Source organism: Crocodylus porosus, unplaced genomic scaffold (assembly GCF_001723895.1).
Source record: "Crocodylus porosus isolate Cpor-Errol unplaced genomic scaffold, CroPor_comp1, whole genome shotgun sequence".
NCBI classification, from domain to species: domain Eukaryota; kingdom Metazoa; phylum Chordata; order Crocodylia; family Crocodylidae; genus Crocodylus; species Crocodylus porosus.
This window is the reverse complement of record NW_017728886.1, coordinates 168,748,148-168,762,152: the sequence shown is the minus strand read 5'-3', so window position 1 is coordinate 168,762,152 and position 14,005 is coordinate 168,748,148. Positions and strand designations below refer to the sequence as shown.

The window sequence follows — 14,005 nt, the reverse complement described above, 5'->3', positions numbered from 1 at the left end:
TGGCAGGGGGTCTTACTAGATGATCTACTCAGGTCCCTTCCAACCCTAGAAACTATGAAACTTGGATAGGTTACAGGGGTAGGCTAGCAAAAACAGGATGCTCTTCAACACTGATAAGTGCCAGGTGCTGCACTTGGGCAGTAGTAACCAGCAGCACACTTCTAAGATGGGAAACTCCCTTCTTGAGAGCACGGCGGCAGAAAAGGATCTTGGAGTCATTAATGACTCCAAGATGAACTTGGGCAACCAATGTGAGGTCACAGTTGGAAGGGCTAACCGCACCTTGTTGTGCCTCCACAGGTGCATCTCTAGCCGGGCCAAGGAGGTGATCCTCCCCCTCTATGCAACACTGGTCAGGCTGCAGCTGGAGTACTGCATCTAGTTCTATGCACCCCACTTCAGGAGAGATGTGGACAACATTGAGAGGGTCCAGCAGAGGGCGACCCGCATGATCAGGGGACTACAGGGCAGACCCTACAATGAGAAACTGCGGGACCTCAACCTGTTCTGGCATAACAAGGAATAATGGCCACAAGTTGTTGGAGAGTAGGTTTAGATTAGACATCCATAAGAACTACTTCACAGTCAGGGCAGCTAGGACCTGGAACCTATTTCCAAGGGAAGTGGTGCTGGCTCCTACCCTGGGGGTCTTTAAGAGGAGGCTTGATGCCTACCTAGCTAAGATCATTTGAGCCCAGATGGGGGTTTTTTGTTTGTTTTTTGCTTTTTTTTTTCCTCCTGCCCTGGCAGGGGGTCGGACTTGAAGATCTATAAGGTCCCTTCCAACCCTACTTCTATGATTCTATGAACAGCATGCTCTGCACTCCATTCCCCATGTGCAGGAGCATCTGTCAGGGCTGCCCCATGTTGGGAATGCTCTACACCCTGGCCATCGAGCTGCTGCTGCATGAACTGTGGCACTACCTGAGCAATGTGGCCCTGCCATCAGCCATGGGTGCATCCATTGGCCTTCTGCTCTGGCTGTCAAGATATGTGGATGACATGACCATCTTCCTCAACACCCAGGAAGATGTGTGGACCCTGATGGACTGCCAGCAAGCCTACGAATGTGCCTCCTCAGCCCATATTAACTGGGCCAAAAGTAATAACCTGCTGCTTGGTGCATGAAACAGCGTGACCCCCACAGATTTTCCAGGGGCCCTCAGCTGGTACTGCAAGGGCCTCAAGGTCTTGGGCATGTTCCTGGGACCACTGACCTTCATGATGCACAACTAGGACAGCCTTGAGGAGGGGGTGAAAGCCTGGCCTGCAACAGTGGCACTGCTGCCTACCCAGACTCTCCTACCATGGACATGTCCTCATTGCCAACAGTTCCCACAGCTGCTGAGGGAGTCCTGAGTGCACTCCCTGCAGTGCCCCATGCTGAGCCTGGCCTCCGCCCGTCTCATAGCCACCCTCATCCAGGTGTGTGTTCTTTGCCTGGCCCATTATCCTTGACCCTGCTCAGCCTGCCTGTTGTCTGAGGCCCTGGGTACCTGGCTAGGCATGAACTCCATCCTCAGCATAAGCCGTCTCCTGTGTGATGTCCAGACTTCCCTCCCACCAAAGGCAGCAGCCACCCTGGATGTCACCTTCAAGCCACCGCTGTGGGCACTGGGCAGGAGCCTCTCAGAGACCACCTACGTGTGCTCCTACCTATACTGGTGGCTGAGCGGGGCACCGTATGCCTGGCCAACTTTCTACTTGGTCAGGCCAAGATAGCCGTCATCAAGAGCCGCTGCAACTGGCTTTCCAGGACTGGCTCAGATGATGCCCTGAGGCTTTTCAGCCTCCTGGTACGGGTGTGCCTCTCGCTGGAGTTTGAGCATGCTGTGCTCTGGTGGGTGGTACCTGCCTTTGAGGCACGCTGGGCCCTTGAGGAAGCGCTGTGCCATGTGGATGATGGCTGTCTTCAATACGCGCTCTGATGTCATGACCACTCTGGGCGACTGGGCAGGCTTGGTGGCAGACTGCAACTCCAAACACATGCTGCGCCCTGGGCCCTCATCAGGCTGCTTTTTGTTTTTTTGTTTTTGTGGGAAGTTTAAGGTTTTGTCACATGTATGATTGGACAGAGCAGGGTAGGAATTGTTTGTTTATAGAGGGCTTTGGTCTGTATGAGCATGTGGCCAGTGTCCTGACCACATAACGGCATGTTAGGTACAACGTGTATTACTGTGAAGGTGTCTGTCACGGTGTGATGTTATGAATGTAATGGTATGGTACTCTTGGTTTGATGGTAATTTATTTGTCTTTGCTTTGTATTTTGGACCTGGACTCCAGAGGGATCAACATTTTGTACCCTGAACCTCTGAATAAAGTAGCTAAAAAGTCAAAGACCTTCCTTTCTTTTCAGATGAGGAGTGGAAATAAAACTATTGGTGCTTTGGCAAAGAATTTCAAATATGAGTACTTAATGTTTACATTCATAAATTAATGGATTAACTTACATTTCTGTTTGCTTTTACTTGACATCCCTAAAGGTTTGCCTATGTTTGAGGATTTACCTATAACTGAAAACCATTATTAGCAATGTATTAATTGCCTGCTATAGGTAATCTTCATGTGATTATTCCTCTAAAAGTTCTTATACATGTAAAACAGTAAGAGAACATCCAAAAATGTTTCTAAACAGATGAACAGGCAAGAGAAACCAAGAATCTAGTGATGGCTATATTCCAGAGCCAAAAGAAAAAAAATCTACCCAGATCAAATGCAGTGAAATACAGTCTGACATGTGCTTTCCATTCATATGCTGTGGGCACATCTACATGCACATACCTGTACTGTGCAGTAAATATGGTGACTTATGCCAGCTTGAGCATAAATTTGATACCTGTATCATGCAGGTTTATGTCCAATTAGTTACTGCACATTAACATGCATTTAGACACCTTACTGTGCAGTAACACTGTGTGTGTGGAGTGACTTGGGACTACCTTTAGTCCCAAATCACTCCACACAGCGTTAATGCACTTTAATACCTACACATGTAGGTGCCCTGTTTTCCTCATACTGCTCTACACAATTACATTAACCCAGGCCAAAAGAGCCCAAATGTTGATTTAATCTAAATCTCCACTTCGGGTATCTTGTGCCATCTCATTCCTAGCTACACAGAAAGTAGGCCAGTCATATCTTTCCCCCAGGCATATGCAATAATACAATTCCCATCCTCAAGGTTATCCAGTCTCTTATGAATAATCTGATCTACTCCTGTCATCATGATGTCACCCAACCCTCTAACAAATTCATTAGCATATTCATATTTTTATGCCTATCTAAAATATTAAATAGGATTGATTCCACTAGTAACCAGGCAGAACTTCCCCTTCTAACTTCCCCTTTGTCATCTTCCTTTTAGCCAGTGCCTCATCCACCAAAAAATATCCCTCTTAGTACCAAATTCAGTATAATCCTTCTTCTCTGAACAGCAGTAAGATAGCTTCAAACAGAGCAGGGGGGGAGAGGTGAGAGACAGAGAGAGAGAAATTACTTTTCCCAAGCTGCCACTGATTTTGGGAAATGTCAAATGGAAAATCTTTCCTTTTCAATTTTTCCCCAAAAAAGAAGAGCTCTTCTTAGATATCCCAGTCACTTCTTAACTTTTCCTGTCAGTAACACAGATGATATCCATCCCATCATGTGACCCTTGAATCATTAGATGTTAGAGCTAGAAGTAACAGGGGAAAAATAACAGAGAAGAAATTTCACTTTCAGGAAGAACTCTGAGGTAATGAGATGTGTTAGTCTGTAAATTAGTCTCCCAGTGAAAGTTGGATAAGCTCCAAGTCTTTGCACTTAAACAAAATATATACTAGAACAAACAAACAAACAAAAACCCAAGAAAAAAGCTAGAATATATACTTTAAAAAACAATTCCAAATTAGCCATGAGATGGGCATTATCTGAACAGGTCTACTGTTCCAAGATGAAGCTAGATGAAGAGTCTAGAAAACAAGCACCATATACAGAGATTTTTAGAAACAAACTACCATATTTACTAGGGCTGTGTGAAATGCTGGCAGCTGTTTAGTTTCTGAGGTGTTTCAGGCCATTTCAGCACCCAAAACACTGAATCCAAATCAAAACAAAAGGCTCTGAAACCTCTGCCAAATTAAATGGGGCATTGGAAACATTTTGGAAATGTTTCAGAAAATTTCAGTTTCAGAGCCAGGCTTGCAGGCAAACAGTTGTACGCTATTGTCCTGCCACATGACTTGGCTCTGCAGGAAGCGGAGATCCTCACTGGGGATCTCCTTGCTGCTGCTGCCCACCACGCAACGCCCCAGTGACCCAGGGCTCCACGGGGTGGGCAGCAGTGGTAAGGAGACCTCCGGCAAAGATCTCTACTCCCTACAGAGCCAGGCCATGCAGCAGGGCAGTGCTGGTCTCTGCTGCATAACCTGGATCCACAGGGAGCAGAGACCAAGAGCAGTGCGGGGCAGGCAGTAGCAGCGAGCAGACCCCTGGTGCGGATCTCTGCTCCCTGTGGAGTCAGATCATGTAGCAGGATGGTACTAGTCCCTGCCGTATGACCTGGCTCCACAAGGAGCAGAGATCTGGGGTAGCAGGGGTGGGCAGTGGCAGTAAGAAGACCCCTGGCATGGACCTCTGCTCCCTGCAGAACCAGGTCATACAGCAGGGCAGTGCTGGTCCCTGCTGTATGACCTGGCTTCACAGGGAACAGAGATCCAGGGCAAAATGGGGTGGGCAGCAGTGGTGAGGAGACCCCTGGTGTGGATCTCTGCTCCCTGCGGAGCCAGGTCATGTGGCAGGGCAGTGCTGATCTCTGCCATGCAACCTGGCTCTGCAAGGGGCAGAGAGCCATGCTGGGGTCTCCTCACTACCTCAGCCCACATCATGCAGCCCCCTGTCACCGGGGCAGCACAAGGGCAGGCAGCAGCAGCAGCAAGGAGACTCCTGGTATAAATCTTTTCTCCCTGCAGAGCTGAGTCATGCAACAGAGACCAGCAAGCTTGCTGGCTGCTCTGCACTGCCTCCTTGCCCCATGTCCCATTGTAACAGGTACCAGAGATCCGTGCAGGGGTCTCCTTGCCTGCATGAAGGACAGTGGCCCTCCCTCAGATGAGCCACCCATGGCCCTGTCCTGCTCCCCACTGGGGCCCAGCTGGGCACTGCGAAGCTTGTAGGGCTGTGCAAAGCTTGTGGCCTGTTCGAAACAGATTCAGAGGAGATTCAGCCAAAACAAAACAGGATAGTGATCCAAAACACCAAAACAAATCACTGTCCTCTGAAACGGCCAAATCCAAAACTGACTAGAAACACAGCCATTTCACAAATCCCTAATATTTATCCAAATTCAAAATAAACTTGAGTTTATGATGATGCTCTGTCCATGCCAATAGTGAGATTCTATACATGGACAAATTATAATTTTTTTATAATTTTCCATGTATACAATCTAATTATTGAAGGGTCAATAAGTTGTCCCCACCACCAGTCCAACAGGGAAAGCAGTGGCAGGGAAGCAGGTGGTAGGGGGCAGGCAGTTGGGGAATAGCAAAGGGCAGACAGTACAGGAGGCAGCAAGGAGGAAAGGCATCTTGCTCCCTGCCACCTCTCCCCCCACCACTTATCCCTTCTGGTACCTAAACCCCTGCAGCCTCAGCTCCCCACCCACTCTGCAGCTTCTGCCTTCCCACTCCCCCTCCCCCTCTGCTCCCCCACTTCTCTGGCAGGCTCCATTTCTACTGCAACCTGGGGTACAGACCATGGCCTCATCCTGGCCCTTTAGCAACATTACCAAAAGTGGGGGAAAAAAGGCTGCAGGGAACCCTAGGACAGGGTTCAGGGGAGATATGGGGGTCTAAGGCAAGGGAAGGAGAGGGAAACAGATGTTTGTTGGCAGGGGGGCAGGCAGCAACTGTCTCTCCAACCCTAACCCAGGGTCAGGGTCAGGGTCAGAGCCAAAGCAGCTGCTTGCCCCTCCTGCACCACCTCATACTCTATTCCAAGATGAGTCTCCCCCCATGTTGAATGGAGAACCCTCATCTTGGAATTGAGTAAAAACTGATATCATTCCAGTTTTTTCTGACATGTCTAGAAACATTCTTCTGTTGGTGTCAAAGTAATATTATGGAAGCCATGCTAACAGATTTGCTGTTTGTTTAATGAAAGCTATGAAACAATATTGTATATTTCTCCTGCATGTTGGATAGGACTATTCAGGAACTGGATACCACTGGAGTCCTTTGAAAGATTTGACTCTTCCTGGGAGAAGGCTACTGCATTCCATTTGACGCTGTAAATACATGGAATAGAAAAATACCATAATAAAATCTTGGCGCTGAATAAATTCTAAACATTATTAATATGGGCTATGTCTTTCCTTAAACTAATCAGCAAATCATATGTCTCAACACAATTTCAAGAAATATTCACATATATCACTATTTTGTTCTCATTGCAAAATCACTTAAATGTACTACCTTTGTTGATATAAAGCTATTGAAATATGAAACCATGCCTCAGGGGTGTAGATTGTAGCTGTGTTGGTCTAAGGACATAGGTAGACAAGGTTCTTTGGGTAAATCCAATATCTTTTTGGTCTAATACAAGATATCAGATTTACCCAAAGAACCTTGTCTCCATAAAACTATGCTGGCACTAAATTCACTATTCCCTGAAGAATGTACCGCTGAGTTCAGAAACAAGAAATCACTGACACGTTAAGATAGGAGCAAGAGTGTTACAGAGGAAATAAAAGTTTGATTTATTTGCTTCATAAAGACTATAAATACAGTCAAAGCCTGATAGTGTCACATACATAGAAGTAACAAAGCCTGTGATGTTAAGTAAAGTTGACTATTAAAGGATTTGCTCAGCCTATGATTGACTTATGATGGAGAATCCATCTGCAAGCCAATAGCAAGTGATAAAAGAACATTTTTGTTTGACGTGTATTTTGCCTTTGGTGTTCACAAAACACACTTACTCAGGTGGCAATCATTTCACAAAGGGCAATATCACAGCTTTAAATTTGGAGGGACTAAAATTCATACCCTATGCATTTTTTATCTTTTTGTCAGTTAATGTAATATCCATCTGTGAGGCTTACTTAATATCCAATGTAACAAATGAAATAAATACCATAAAAGTTATGCCATGTTAAGAAAGTACTTACTCATGAACTAAAGAGGAGAGGCTTTATCTCAGCTCAGGAAACTGAGAGGACCCTGAGAGGCCCCTTTACCTCCCTCCCCAAGCACCCAATCTCCATATATTTTCTGACCCTTTTAATTATTCTTTTTTTTCCCCCCAAGAGTTTCACAACATGTTTTACAGGGTAGGAACTTATGCACCTCCTGCAGTTGAATCAGAGGACAAATCATGTGAGAGACATTTAAGACTTTGGCAAACCTCACTCAAATACTGGTAGCACCTTAAATTTCCATGGGTTAAGCAAGCAACTGACAAGCCTATCTTATGTTTATAATGATAAAAGATATTCAATTTTTGGCTGTTTACATATCTATCTTCAGAAACACAAATTATTTTGCCAGTAATAGTGCTTTTCAGGAGCGGGAATACAATGGATAATATCTTGGAATGTCATTTGATAATTCAACCCTTAGTGGTAAATTTAATTGGTAGAAATCACTTATGTTGCTATCAAGTGGTTTGTAATAATGTTAGGAGTGACAATACATGGAGGACTTTTTTGCATAATATATATGGAAGTCAGCTATTGATGATAAAAACTGTGATACTAGGCAGAGCAGGAAGTAGAAAGGAATTACCATATTCTATCACTATATATTGATAAAAACCACCAGTGTAGTAAGACTTCAACAGCATACCATATTTACCCAAATCCAACATGACTCTCAATTTAAGATGACCCCCCAACATCCCAATTGGATTCCATACATGGAAGATGTAGCATAGCCATGCCCATTCTTTACCATGGGTACTTCCCATGCTTCTGAGCTTTGCTCAGTTGCTCTCATCACCACCACCTTTTTCTGTTATATGTGTTTGTGTTTTAAAGCCTCCTCAGAGCTATTAGGTGTTGGCTACAGATAAAGCTGGAGACTTCAATTGGGGTGTACCAATTCTCCTGCTAGGAGCAAAACCAGAAGTTCCTGGCTCAAGGGCCTTGCCCCTGTTCTCACAGTCAGACCAATCACCATATTTAGGGTCAGGAAGGAATGGTGGGGGGTTTTCCTACCTCTATAGTGGGGGGCATGGCCCTCTACCCAGCACCTCTTGAGAATATGTTGACAACATTTCATGGAGGTAAAACATTGGCTGCGGAGGTTCTCTTGCTTTACCTATGGCAGGTTAGGGTGTAAGGTCTATGTTGTGTCAGGGTTGAAGGTAGACTTACATAGAGCTTAGGGCCATGTGTAGACAAAATGAGAGGCATGTTTTCATGACACTTTAAAGCGGGCTAAATGCTTTTGCACCGCTTTAATGGTGTTCATGTTTGCATCCCTCAGTGACATATTGCACATTAATTCCAGCCACTGTAGGAAATTCAGCGGTGTAATTCACCTTAAATGACTTGGGGCGCAACAAACTAAAACTGCTTTGAGGAGTTTTAGTTTGCTGCTCCCACAGCCACAGAGTGAAGCACCAGACTCCGTACAGCTCCACAGCTCTGCAGGAAGTCCTGCAGGCAGCCTGACAGCAGCCCAGGAAAGCAGCTCTGCCCAAGAAAAGCAGCGAGCCTGATCTTTTTTTTTCTTCAACCCTTGGAGCCTGCCTACCTGAGCTGCATGGGGCCCAGTGCTTCCCTCCACAGCTGCAGTGTCCCCCTGGTCCACCGGAGCAGGGGCCCTGCAGGTGGGTGCTGCCTATGGGGAGCTGCAACTTCTGTGGAGGGAAGCACCAGCCCCCTCCCGCACAACCCAGGGACTGCTCCGCCCAGCGGCAGCTCACCCTCCCCTCCCCACCAGAGAGGCAGGTAAGTCAGCAGGGTGTTTGCACGATACGGGGGTTTAATCAGCTCTAAATTGAAGTGGTATTTTTTCAGAACTGACCACTTTATTTAGGACTCCTGTTTCATCTACACACACCCTAGGTTATGATTGTATAGAATCATAAACAAGTAGGATTGAAACAGATCTCAGGAAATCATTTAGTCCAAACTCCAGCTCAAAGCAGCACCATCCCCAAATAAATGATTTCAACCACAGTTTTGTTGAGCTGGGCTTTAAAGACCTCTAAGGATAAAGAATCCACCACCTCTCTAAGAGAACCTGTTTCAGTGGTTCACCACCCCCCAGTGAAAAAGTTTTTTCCTAATATCTAACCTAAACTTCCCTTGCTGCAATATGAGACCATTGCTCCTTGTTCTGTCATCTGTCACCACTGAGAATAGTCTAGAATGATCCTCTTTGGAACCTCCCTTCAGGTAGTTAAAAGCTGCTATCAAATCCCTTCTCATTCTTTTCTTCTGCAGACTAAATAAACACAGTTTCCTCAGCCTCTCCTCATAAGTTATGTGCCCCAGCACCAAATTATTTTCATTGCTCTCTGCTGGACTATCTCCAAATTGTGCACTTCCTTTCTACAGTGGGGGGGCCAAAACTGGACACACTACTCCAGATGTGGAGTGTAGAATACAGTAAAATAATTACTTTCCTCGATCAGCTAGCAACATTCTTGTTAATGTAGCCCAATATGCTATTTGCCTTCTTGGCAACAACAGCACACTGCTGACTTGTATCAATCTTAATGTCCACTGTAACCCCCAGGTCCTTTTCTGCAGAGCTGTTGCTTAGCCAGTTAGTCCCCAGGCTGTAGTAGTGCATGGGATTGTTCCATCCTAAGTGAAGGACTTTGCACTTGTCTTTGTTGAACCTCATAAGATTTCTTTCGGCTCAATCCTCCAATTTGTCTAGGTCACTCTAGCCCTACAATCCTAGCCCGACCCTCCAACATATCTACTATACCCCACAGCTTAGTGTCATCTGTAAAATTTCTGAGGGTGCAGTCCATTCCATCTTCCAGATCCAGTCGTTGAACAAAACTAGCCCCAAGACTGACCCCTGAGGCACTCCACTTGATACCAGCTGCCAACTAGAATTTGAGCTATTGATTACTACTCATTGAGCCCCACAATCCAGCTAGCTTTTTGTCCTCCTTACGGTCCATTCATCTAACCCATACTTCCTTAGCTTGCTTGCATGAATGCTGTGGGAGACAGCATCAAAAGCCTTGCTGAATTCATGGTATACTACATCTATTGATTTGTCCACATCCACAGAGCCATTTATCTGATCATAGAAGGTAATCAGGTTAGCCAGGTATGACTTGCCCTGGGTGAATACATACTGATTGTTCCTAATCAGCTTCTTCTCCTCCAAGTGCTTAGAAATGGATTCTTTGAGGACCTGCTCCATTATTTTTCCAAGAACTGAGGTGAGACTGAATGGTCTGTAGTTCCCTGGATCCTCTTCCTTCCCTTTCTTAAAGATGGGTGCTATATTTGCCCTTTTCCAATCATCCAGGACCTCCCCAGTTGCCACAAATTTTTCGTGATAATGGTCAGCAGCTCTGCAATTACATCAGCACCCCCAGATGCATTGCATCTGGCCCCATGGATTTGTACATGTCCATCTTTTCTAAATAGTCCTAACCTGTTCTTTCACCACTGAGGGCTGCTTACTTTCTCCTCAAATGGTGTTGTCCTGTGCAGTAGTCTGGGAGCTGACCTTGCCTGTGAAGACTGAGGTAAAAAAAAAACCATTGAGTACTTCAGCCTTTTCTGCATCATCTGTCACTAGGTTGCCCCTCCCATTCACTTTCCCTGACCTTCTTCTTGTTGCTAACATACTTGTAGAAACCCTTCTTGTTAGCCTATTGGATAACAAGATGGTATCCTGTATGGGATCATTTGGATAGGGATGGCCATGCCTTGGGCAGGGGCTTGGACTAGATAACCTCTGGAGGTCCCTTCCAGTCCTACTTTGCTATGCCTCTATAAATTTGTTATACTTTTTCATGTATAGAATCTGATGATTTCCCCTCCATTTAACATGGTGGGAAAGCACCTCATCTTGGAATTGAGCACAAGGAGGTGGATGGGCAGGCAGCTGCTATGGCTCTGTCTCCAACTCCAACTCTGGCCCAGGGTTGGAGCTGCAACTGCTGCCTTGCCCCTCACTACCTCTGGTCCCCCACAGACACCTCTGCACCACCTTTTCTGTTCCCCCCTACTGGTGACAGCAGTTGGTGACTGACAACTCTGACCTGGTCCTGGGCTATGGTCAAAGCAAGCACATGTTCTGTGACCCAGGCTTAAGTGGGGCCAGAGCCAGACAGCAAGCGGTAGGGTGGAGGATGGGGGCAGAGATGGTGGGGAGACAGGGGAGAAACAGCAGAAAGGCAGGCACAGAGGTCAAGTGGTGGGAGGGGCAGGTGATGAGCTGTGACTTCCCCAACACCTGCCCTTCCCACTGCCTGCCTTACTTCAGTGGTGGTGGGGATGAATTTAAGATAACCTTCCAATAATTAGATTCTATACAAGAAAACTTAAAATAAATGTACACATCTTCCATGTACAGAATCTAAGCATTTGGTGAGGTCACTTATATTGAAAGTCATTTTAGATTTAGATAAATATGGTATACTATCCAAGTCTAACTAAACAGATGGTTTCCATTAATATATAGTCAAGCCATGACTTTCTACTCTTTACATTTTCTTTCCCATTATTACGTATATGTACAAAAGATACTAAAGGCACCAAACAGCACAGTATATATAAGGAATATTTTTCTGATTCCAATTGCCCTTTGGATAATCCTGAAAAGTCAAGGGAATATCTCTGCATACTACATATACACTGTAACTCTGTTACGTATTTAATCAATGGATGCAAATAAACGGAGAATTAAATGATGACACTTTTCAGCTGACATCTGTAACACTTTTCTGCTGCCAAGTTGTTAGTCACAGAAAGTACTGAACTAACTACATACATGATGCACTAAAATTGACTGAAATGGGGGATTTTGCTCTGTAATGATATCCATGAAATATTGGAATAGAGGTCAACTGTACCATCTTAAATAAAAGACAGGCACTGGTGGAGTATCAAACATTTGTAACACCCAGTAGTGAATTGTTGGATACTGTTAGCTAAAAATATATATTTTTTAAGATTTCCTTTTTTTGCTAAGTAGATCCTTCTACAGTGTACATATAACTCCTTAAGTTACTCCAGCAGCTCCCTAACTCAGGGATCATCTCTAAATTATAACCAAGTCTTCCCTTTAACAATACCTGCAAAAATCAAACAACACAAATATCAATTAGGCTAGGAATTGGGAGATCATCCTGAGCTTTGGAGCAGCTAGTTACAGCGAGACAATGGTTCTGCAGAGGTTACCTACTGTATTGTTCCACAAATAAACTTTGTTGTTTAGTTCTTCTCATTCATGTGTGCTTGCGTTTATTGAACTTTATGATCACTACATTCAAGTTGGTGAAAATATTCACTGCAAGTTACCATTAGTTGTTTGTTTCACCCCTTTCCAAGTCTTAAAATAATCTTGATAATGTACTTAAATATATGCTGAATAGTTTGAGCAAACTTTTTTTTAAACATTCTTTCCATTGTATTGTTAAGCTTAGCCATTCTTGGCGCATTATTACTTAGTGTAGCAGGGAACTCCTGGCCCTGTTATGAGTAAGTTTTGATTAGGTAAGGAACCAGGGGTCAGGCAGCTAGTGAAGCAATTGATTACAACTGGCCGTAAGGGAGAGAGGCAGAAGGGCCAATCATGTGACCTAAAGGAGGCTGGGCTGGGGAATATAAGCCTAGTCCAGAAGCAGGTAAGGAGTGGCTCCTGTTTGAAGCATAGAGAGGAGCCTGAGAGAAAGGAGCTGTGGGGGACAGACACAGGCCCTCACAAGCTACCTTGGGGGAGCCATAAGCAAGACAGCTCTGACGAAGGGCAGGGCAACACCTTACCCCAAGTGAGGGAGCCTATCTGTTGTGAAGCGGTTGGCTTATGGTTTGTTTTTCATTTTGGACTTTTAACTGGAGGACCAGGTCATGACTATAGGAGTGGAGAAGGCCATGGGCAGGGGTGCCTGAGTGTGCTTCCCTGCAATAAGGACCGTGAGTCAGCCTCAAGGCAGAAGGACAGAGACTATCAGGATGAAGGTGGACCCCGAGGAAAGGCGGGCTGCCATCACAGCAAGGCTGATTACCAGAGGCTGAGGACTTAAGAAGTGAGCCAAGGTGAAGGGTATGATCAGAGAGAAAAAAAGAGCTAAAGCTGTGACAGCTGAAACCCCAACAAGCACTCAGAAGCCTATCTGAGCTCCCCCCCCTTACAGGGGAAGTACTAGAAAAAGAGTAAAGGCTCCAAAGTAGAGCTAGCTGGACCAGATGGACCAGGACCCATGAGGTTACACCTGGCCCCAGGGACCACTGCCCATACAACCAGCAGAACAACATTAAATGTCACAGCAGGCAAGAGACTGGAGATGAGGGTATATCAAGTAAGGAACAACAAGTGGAGTGGACCATAAGGGGGATCAGCTGCCAGGGTGGCTTCCCGCCCCCCACTTTGGATCCACTTTGGATGGCGACACAAGGCCTGCATTGTCGTAGTCAACCGGTGCTTATGCAGCTGGTGCCGCCAGGCAGGTTTTGGGTTCCTTGATAATGACCCATGCTTTCATGTGGGGGACTTGCTGGGGTGGGATGGGCTTCATCTCTCTCATAAAGGCAAGTGTTTCTTCTCTTCCAGGTTGGCTGATCTCATACGGTGAGCTTTAAACTAGCCACGCCGGGGGAGGGGGCCGCAGGAAGACGAGGAGACGCCATCTGAGCAGGACAGGTGACAAAGGCAAGGAGTGCTAAGGTAAGAAATGGGGGTCCAGACAGTCTCCCTAAATGGGGGGTGGCACACACAGTCTTGCAAGGCCTTAAATGCCTATATACCAATGCTCGCAGTATGGGGAATAAGCAGGAGGAACTCACCCTCAGAATAGCTAGTTCAAACCCAGATGTCATAGG

At 45.7% G+C, this 14,005-nt stretch overlaps 1 long non-coding RNA gene across 1 annotated transcript in view; it reads left to right on the top strand.

The window, feature by feature from the left end:
• The window catches only part of LOC109324763, a 16,830-nt gene extending 7,553 nt beyond the window's left edge, over nt 1-9,277 (top strand). The window contains exon 3 of the long non-coding RNA XR_002105000.1: nt 9,092-9,277. This is a non-coding gene — a long non-coding RNA (uncharacterized LOC109324763). The remainder of the gene's footprint in view (nt 1-9,091) is intronic.
• The last annotated feature ends 4,728 nt before the right edge of the window (nt 9,278-14,005 follow it).